Genomic DNA, 7,814 nt, shown 5'->3' on the forward strand with positions numbered 1-7,814 from the left:
TGAAAAATGAAGTCGTGTTTAATTGCGTTGGTAAACAAAATTTAATATTTAAAAGAATACAAGGTCGACGTCATGAATGAGAATATATGTACACACCCCTGAGCTTACTACTTAGCTTACTTGTTGAACTCATGAAACCACAAAAAGGAATTTAAAATACAAAGGAAATGTTCTTTCGGGCCTTCTCTAACCAAGTCCACGTTACACCCCGTCGCGGCCCATTAAGTCAGCCCTTTGGGCCGAGGGCAGCCACATTTGGAGCAGCCTACGCAGCCTACACTTCTCTTCCCCACCTGCAAAATACAAACAAGATATTTAATGCATATGTACAAGAGAATTAAAAGAGCCCCTTTGCAAGAGAAATGGAACAAACTTGTTTTACCCATAATAAATCTAGAGCCTCCCCAAAAATGGCAAGTCAGCCCCTACACTCCTTTCCACTCCCAATGTCTCTCTTATGCACCCTGCAATAATCAGACAAGTTATATGAATGCAAGAGTACTTGTACTCCAGAATAGAAACAAAATAAATTAAATAAAAGTAGGGTGAAGACCATCAGAAAGGATTGACTGCAATAAGAGAACAAAGAGCTAAAGCAGCTCCTTAATTACTCAAGAGTAAACAGCCAACTAAAGTGAACATAAGACAATGAGTTACAGATTTGATTTTCTGCCAATATCCCAACCACATGTAGACTTCTTTTCTCCTATATATTTTCTTACACACACAACACTCAAATCAGCTTCACATCACCCATACACATTAAAGAGAAGAAACCGAGAGAGATTGTCTTTGTGAAAGAGAGCAAAGAGAGAAAGTAAAAGAGAACAGATCTTCTACACAAAGGTTTAACAACCACCATCACTAGAGGTAAACATACACACGACCCCTTTATGATTCACTCATCTTCTTCCATGTAGAGCACCATCGCATAAGCACATTATGCTGAGTCCTAATTTCCTTTTCAAGATGCAAGACATGGCTTCAACTAGGATTTTTGCCTTTTAGTTTGGTTAGCTCTTCTTTTAGGAACAAAGTTTCAACGACATTTTTAATCATGCTAAAACAATAGGGCCCCTTTCACTTTAACACCTATGTTAAACCAAGAGTATGTAAAAGGAACAAAACTCCACTGATGTGTAAGATAGAGAGAGTTAGGGAGAGGGGTTAAGTACTTAGCCACTGCCCGGCGAAGCAGCGGCAAAACGAGGCGTCGGTGAGGCTTGGTCAGTTCCGAGTCTAGCCGATGGAGGAGCGTATGGCGTCGATCAGATGCCGTGAACCGTCCTCGAAGCAGATGCTGCTCCGGCAGCAGGGAAAAATGGCGACGTGGGCGTCGACGACGCCGTAGCTGGCCTAGCGCCGGAGAAATGACTGTGATGGCGCTGTGTTGTCGCAGAGATGGAAGGAGGAACAAGCTGTCGGCGGTGCTGGCGGGACAGAGCCGTTAGTGCAGAGAGAGAGAGAGGCGATGATTCCTCTCCTTCTCCAACGGCGGACCGAACGAGAGTAATGGTAGAGGGATTTACAGAGGCGATGCCTCCCCTCTTCTTCCGACTGCGCAGCAACGCGAAGGAGCTGGTTCCGTGACCAGCGGCGGCAGCACCGTGGAGGAGCTGAAGTGATGGCTCTGAAGCCGCTGTTGTGTAATCGACAGTGTAAATACGAGAGCGAATCGGGGAGGAGGAGCGGGTTTCCGGCGGCGTGAGGAAGACGCCGACCGGAGCAGCGAACAGCGAAGCCGGCGAATCGCCGGCGAGAGAGGGGCGTGAGGAAGAGACGCCGCCGCCTCCCTTCTAATCTAGGGTTGGAATTGGGGTTTTAGTTGAATTGTGAATTGAGAGAGAGAGGCCGATGGTTTTTGGGAGTGTATGTTTGGGCCCTTCTCTCTTAATTGTTTGGGCTTCACTAATTAAACAAAAGTGGGCTAGGATTGTAAATTAAATCTTGGGCTAAGGAAATAGTTAGAGATGGGCTGCCCTTTTATGGAAGTTAATTATTAAGCCTGGACCACCAACTAAAACTAAAGTATAGGCTAAGAATTTAATTAAATCATGGGCTCCCCTATGATGTTGATTAAATAATTAATGGTTCGCTAATTATTTTCACGAAGACGAGCCTAATTTTCCGGACCTTAGCTTAAGTGCTCGGATGATTAATTTTAAGAAATTATAATACGCTAACGATGAATAGACCTCGAGCCTAATTTTTAGTACTTAAATAAATGGCTTAGGAGGTAACACCCTCTAGTAAAGCGAATAAATTCCTCAAATTTAATTAAATCTGCTGATTTAATTAATACTCAAGAATTCTAGAACTCTTCTAGAAAATTTAGAGAAAGAGTAAAATGATCACGCACTTAGGATGCATTCATGTTTAAGCTTAATGGATACCTCAAAAATCTAATTGAGTATCATTTTATTTCCTAAAGGGACGTCTTCGAACGTCATCTAAGACCAAGTTAAGGAATTTCCGGAAGGAGCTTTAGCTTTTGAGGTGGGCATTCTTTTAAAACGTGTTTCTAGTATGAAAATGTGAAATTTTGCTCAAGTATGTTGTCATGCCATGTTTTGTTTTATGATTACCTATCTGCTTGGCTATGCCAATTCAAGTTAAATCGAATTCGGGTCCCAGTAGGGCCGCAAACCCTACTCGGACTAGTGTACACATAAGGGGACCGTGAGCTAACAAAAGGGGTTGGCCGGTCCAGTGACCGTCGTGGAATGTGGCCACATTCCCGGTTCACACAAGGTTCAGATATGGTATATCTATGTTACGTGATTGCGCAATCAAAATTCTTATGAAAGGAAAAGTATTTAGAGACTCGGGCCTTTTAAATAAAAACCCCGTGATCTCTCAACTGTGGCTTGACAATTAAAATCAAAACTGTTTTTGGCAATGTGCTCACTGAGTATATCAAATACTCAGCCCTGCATGTTATTTTCAAATGTGCAGGTTGAACGTGGACGGGCAGGCGATGGTGTTGGGCATGAATCCTCGCATAAGTCAATAGGTAGCCCAGGGTAGTATGTCTCCATACATACTGCCTTGTCTTGGACGTTTCCGCTGTAATAGGATTCTATGTTAGAAGGATTGTGAACCTAGACCGCACTCTGACTTTATGTTGTCCCATTTCACTTTCACCTGCGGGACTTTTGTCCTAGGCTTCTTCTTTTAAATCATGATTATTTTTCATCCCTTGACTCTAAGGTGCTATTGAATCACGTTTAGATGCAGTCACTATCATTAGGAAGTTTGTGGTCGTGACATATGATGTGGCATATGTGATTAATTAATTTATGAGATGAATTATTTGATTAAGGGTGAGTGAGAATATTAGAGAAAATTTCCATAAATACTAGGCACTATTTCTTTGTGATTTTCGAAAATCACATGTAGAAGGAAATGAATTGTTTTATTTTATTTGACCTCTTATTTGATTTCTTTCCATACCTAGAATTTAAATATTCTACCAAATCTTTCCATACCTCAAGAGATCTTGCCTTACCCTATTCTAGTTAATATAAAAAAATCACATGCCTTAATTAAAGCATAGTACACGCCTAGTTTCATTCTCCAAGTGGGAGGATTCCTTTTTATATTTATTTATTTTGCTCCGTGATATTTTATTCTACTCCGTAAAATATACCAAAACGAAATCCTAGCTAATTGGGAGCCATATATTTCGAAAATTTCATGTCTTGATACCCTATTCTATTTTTGTTAATTCTTCCTCCCTACTTCACAATATTTATTTATTTAATTGTGAAGAATAAGATCTTACCAAATATTCTATTTATTTACCTAAAGATCTTATTGGACTCTATAAATAAGGAGCCAAAACCTAACCCTAGCCCCATGTATTTTTCGCCCCTCCCCCTCTTTCACACTCTCTCAATGTTCTCCTACTTTACTCCATTAATCCTTCATCCTTTGAGAAGAAATTGAAGTTTGATCCAAGAATTTTCGAAGAACCAAGTCTTTACTTACTTTCTACCGATCGTTTTTCACAAAAAGGTATTCTTATAATTATCTTCTTCTTCTACTCGAATCCTTTTCTTTCTAACCGATTAATCGGTATTCTTGAACCTTCATGCATGTTAATTGAGCGAAAGTGGGATAAAAGGGATATAGAAAATATGTATGCATGATGTGTGTGTGATGTGCGTGTGTGTCGTGTGTGTCGAGTGTGTGTGTGTGTTGTGTGTTGTCAAAATACTCATGTGCGATATATGTTGATGTTAGATCTAGAGTTGATATGCGAGTAAATAATATATAGTAAACATGTTTATGTTTGGTCATATTAAGTTAAGTCGTTGGGAAAATGGAAAAAACGTTGAGACATGCATGAATTAGGTTTTGAATTGTGAATTTGATTTGTATGTACCTATGTGATTTAAAAGGTGAAACCCCGGTTGCAAAGTCAGATAAAGGAAAAGAGAAACTTACTTGAAATCTAAGCAGTCGAGGTGGGCTTTATTCTTAAACTCTTTTAATTCTTGCAAAATATTGATTGGTGTTATAAGGATGGTTTAACTGTTATGCCATGTCTATATTTGTTTTATTGTGATATTGTGCCTGAAGCCTAGTTTGTGAGTTCGCTCCATTGGGCCAAGGTTTTGGATATGTTAAACGAATTCGGGTCTGAGTACGGGCCGCAAACCCTACCAGGCTGTGTACACGAGGGGATCGTGAGCCGTCCTTGCTAGTCGGCCGGTCTCGTGGGCGAAAAGTGTGGCCACACTTTCGTCGCACCATGGATATGATTGTGGATTTTGATGAGAAAATGGGAGATATTTGATTGGCCAATCTATGAAAATATTTTGTGACACTCGATGATATTTTATTTGATAAATTATAAAACTCGAGTTCACTTGGTAAGGGTGGCATAACTTATAAAATATTTTGGCAACGAGCTCACTGAGTATTTCAAAATACTCAGCCCTGCATGTGTTTTCCTTATGTGCAGGTTGAATGACGACGAGCGGTGGCGGGTGTTGAGCATGATAATTAATTAAGATGGATGTTATGAACTTCAAGCGTAGTTGTGTCTTCATACATGGCTATTCTTTCTCTTGTTCGTTTTCCGCTGAGTTTTGATGCACCTTAGAGTTCGTCGTTTTTGGATATTTACATCTTTCCTTCGATTTGAGGCCTTAGACTTTTTCTTGTGATTTTATCTTAAATATTATGTCGTACTCTTGAGAATTTGATCGTTATTTATGATACCCCTTTCTCTTTCTCATTCAAGCTTTTAGGCTAAGTTGTCACTTTAAATACTCTGATAGTTCTTTTAAATCTCTTGGTCAAAATTCTTTAAATGAAACCCTAGCCTTGTTCATTTCTTCGAGTCCGTTTGGTAGCAGTTGCCGCATTTATTGTACCCTAGGAGAGCGGGCTGTTACACTTCTATTTCCAAAAAATATAAGTGGCATATACCTTTCTTGAGAATTTAATGGTTCCAACAACCTAGCTTTCTTGGGATCAATATGCTTTATATTTTGTCATTGTCATATTTAGAGCAATTTAGAGCCATTTCAAATTTGTAGAAGTCAATCTATTTATCTTTATTTTGTGAAAATAATGTACACACAAAATCAATGGACATAATAGAGTAGTTATAGACAGGGGTGTCGAAACGGGTACCCGTGGATACCCAAACCCGATTTTGCGGGTACCCGTACCCGAAAACTTCAAAATTATACTACCCAATCCCGACCCGTATAGTTAAACGAGTAACCCCATACCCGCATCGGGTATCCCAGACCCACAGTTGCGGGTACCCAAACCCGCAGGCATAATTTGAATTGTGTATTATATTATTCAATGATATAATGCTTTTAGTTTTCGCTTATCGTCAACGCTAGTCGTCTAATACAATAATTTTATATACATGTTTGAAATTTTAGAATGAATTTTGGGATTGTTGCTAGTTCCTACAAGATTTGTATTTTTTTGCATAACTTCGAACTATTAACTATGCACAAATATGGTGATTTCTCATCTCTTAAATATAATATGACTACGTATGAACTATAAACCAAATATAATTCACTTTCATTAAAAGTCTAAATATAATCTAAAAGTCTAAATATTTTAAATCTCTAATCTAAAGACACTAAACTGATTAAAGTTTCACTTTCACCAATCTTACAAATTACAATCCTTCATTTGGCAGCGGATAAATAATTAGATATAAAGTGTATCGCCGGGGAGTATATATAGATTTGAAACTAATTAACTAAAATAAAATATTTAAAAATCCTAACCCTAATAATAACGGGTATAATCGGATTTAGCGGGTATACCCGCACGGGTAGCGGGTACCCACAAAAATTTAAAACAAACTACCCGATCCCGCCCCGTTACCCATTGTCGTCGGGTAGTGGGTACCCGCTACCCGGCGGGTAGCGGGTCGGGTTGAGGGTTTCCCGATACCCGCTACCCGTTTCGACTCCCCTAGTTATAGTGTATAAAAATTGAAAATGTCTTTCATATTTATTATGTCCACTTTTGACCAATTCAACCCAAATGAAAACAAGTATTAATAAAGTATCCGAACTTAGATTATATACTCTGATAAAATAAAAAGCATCTGTTATAGAGAAAGCAGTCTATCAAATGAGGCCAAGCAGCATATTAATGGAGAATATTACTTTTTCATTTCTTCTTCCAATCTTGGTGTTAAATAGTTTTGCCCTTTCCTTGAATTCTATCATCACAGATAAACATGCTCTTATTTCTTTCAAAAACTCCATCACTTCCGACCCTTATGCTATCTTGAGCACCAATTGGTCACAAAATACATCAGTTTGTAATTGGATTGGTGTGTCGTGTGGCCTCAAACACGGCCGTGTCACTGCTCTCAATCTCTCTGGCTACGACCTTGCCGGAACTGTTGATCCACATCTCGGAAACCTTTCGTTTCTCACATAGTTGGACATCAGTTACAACAATTTCATGGGGTTCTTACCATTTGAGCTCTCTAAACTGCGTCATATGAAGGTGATGAATGCGGGAGTGAATTGGATCACCGGAGAAATACCAACATGGTTGGGTAGTTTATCTCAATTGGAGGAACTCTATTTGTACAGCAACACTTTCTTAGGTACAATTCATGCGTCTTTGTTTAACAATTCCAAGTTACAAATATTAAACTTGAACCATAATCAGTTGAGTGGGTCCATACCACATACTAATTTCAACGTGTCTTCCTTTAGAGAAATTAGAATTAAAAATAATAGCTTATCGGGTTGGCTCCCAAGTGATATGTGCAACAATATGCCCAGCATCAAAACCCTGTCACTCGCTTATAACCGACTTGAAGGGCAGATATCGCCAAATATATGGAAATGCACACATCTTGAGATCTTGTCATTATCCTTCAACAATTTCAGTGGCAACATTCCTCCAGAAATTGGGAGATTGGAAATGCTTACAGAGTTGTGGTTCTATTGTAAACATCGAAATCACTAATTTGTACTCCCTCAATCCTACTAAAAATGACAAATTACTAAAAATAGAAACCCCTTTATCCGTAATATATTTCCTCTCTCTTACTTTATTCTCCCCATTTAACACACAAAATAAATTTGCACATATCAAATACCGTACCGTCCAAAAAAAGGGTCATCTTCCTTTGGACAAAATAATTTTTCCAGAAATCTCCCAACTTTTCACAATCTACTGAAGCTTGAGAATTTATATCTTGATAATAATAAGTTGACAGGTATGTCTGTTAATCCAATGATATAAGTCTTTAATGTATACTTCTGTTCCATTGCAGTTGAGTCATTTTTTTTTCACCCATTTAA

At 38.7% G+C, this 7,814-nt stretch overlaps 2 long non-coding RNA genes and 1 pseudogene across 3 annotated transcripts; 2 read left to right on the forward strand and 1 right to left on the reverse strand.

Annotated features, from left to right (window-relative positions):
- On the reverse strand, window positions 1-1,838 carry LOC148923625 (uncharacterized). Its single transcript, XR_016132283.1, has 3 exons — window positions 1,176-1,838; window positions 383-464; window positions 1-293 (listed from the first exon to the last, which is right to left on the reverse strand). It is a non-coding gene; the product is annotated as an uncharacterized LOC148923625 (long non-coding RNA).
- On the forward strand, window positions 462-3,195 carry LOC148923626 (uncharacterized). Of its 2 annotated transcripts, XR_016132284.1 has the most exons (3): window positions 462-870; window positions 2,432-2,496; window positions 2,956-3,195. It is a non-coding gene; the product is annotated as an uncharacterized LOC148923626 (long non-coding RNA). The 2 variants fall into 2 exon arrangements; XR_016132285.1 differs by lacking the exon at window positions 2,432-2,496.
- A 3,372-nt stretch (window positions 3,196-6,567) lies between these two features.
- LOC148923627 (uncharacterized) lies at window positions 6,568-7,476 on the forward strand (annotated as a pseudogene).
- The last annotated feature ends 338 nt before the right edge of the window (window positions 7,477-7,814 follow it).

The sequence above is a fragment of the Salvia hispanica genome, chromosome 6 (assembly GCF_029641045.1).
Source record: "Salvia hispanica isolate PSC_SH4W2 chromosome 6, Shi_PSC_v1, whole genome shotgun sequence".
NCBI lineage: Eukaryota > Viridiplantae > Streptophyta > Magnoliopsida > Lamiales > Lamiaceae > Salvia > Salvia hispanica.